Raw genomic sequence first — 1,259 nt, 5'->3', positions numbered from 1 at the left:
GGAATGGATGAAAGTAATTAAAATTTCCACAACGGTTAGCCGGTTGTTGTTAGGCTGCTGTAACGTTCCTTTTAATTGGAGGGATCTGAAAAATTGAATTAATGAACCGTCAAATAATTGGATGAATGAATGGATGAATGAACGAACGAACAAACGAATGAATGAATGGATGAATGAATGGATGAATGATTGAATAAATTAATTATTAAAAGAAAGAATGATGGAGTTAACGAATAAATAAACGTACATAAGTACATTGTACCGCTCAAGTTCACACAAGCATGTACATTGTACAATATACACACATAGGCATGCACATATTCACACACATACACTCACTCAAACAATCACCAACACACACACATACATACATCACATACATTTATGCATACACACACACACACACACACACACACACACACACACACACACACACACACACATACATACATACATTTATGCATACACACACACACACACACATACATACATCTATGCATACACACACACACACAAACGTATGCACTTCCTCTACGTACAACATAATTTATTGCGTCTTGCAGAAAATTTTCGCTTCTAGCTCTGGAACGAAGACAATTTTTTTATTCTTTTTCATTCTCTTCGAATTTTCTAGAATTTTTTTTCATTTAATCGTGAATCTTCTTGTTCTATTGTTGTTTTTTTCAAAATACAGTTTAACACTTTTTGGTTTTCAATTTAATTTTTATGGTGATTCATTGGAGTTGTAATTATTTTCCTCATGAAGGCATACATTTTTTCCTTCATTTAATTCTTCCCTTCATTCCTTTATTCATTTTTTCTTCATTCTTTTGTTAATTTAATTGTTAATTCGTTCATTCATTCATTCATACAACTGTTGCTCACTCATTCATCTTCCTTGCAACAACTTCCACAACAAATATGTAGAGAAAACGTCAAATCATCCATCTACAAGCAAATTAATTCATGTTATAACAACAACAACATCAAACACATCAACAACAACGACAGCAACAACAACGACAGCAACAACAACGACAGCAACAACAACGACAGCAACAACAACGACAGCAACAACAACGACAGCAACAACAACGACAGCAACAACAACGACAGCAACAACAACGACAGCAACAACAACGACAGCAACAACAACGATTCGTTCATGTTTTTATATTTACAAATCAGCCAGACTCAACTCTCAAGACTTGCCGGTCGAAACACCACACACACACACCACACACACACCACACACACAC

This window comes from Helobdella robusta, assembly GCF_000326865.2.
Source record: "Helobdella robusta unplaced genomic scaffold HELROscaffold_77, whole genome shotgun sequence".
In the NCBI taxonomy this organism is placed as follows: domain Eukaryota; kingdom Metazoa; phylum Annelida; class Clitellata; order Rhynchobdellida; family Glossiphoniidae; genus Helobdella; species Helobdella robusta.
This window is presented reverse-complemented; position numbering follows the sequence as displayed.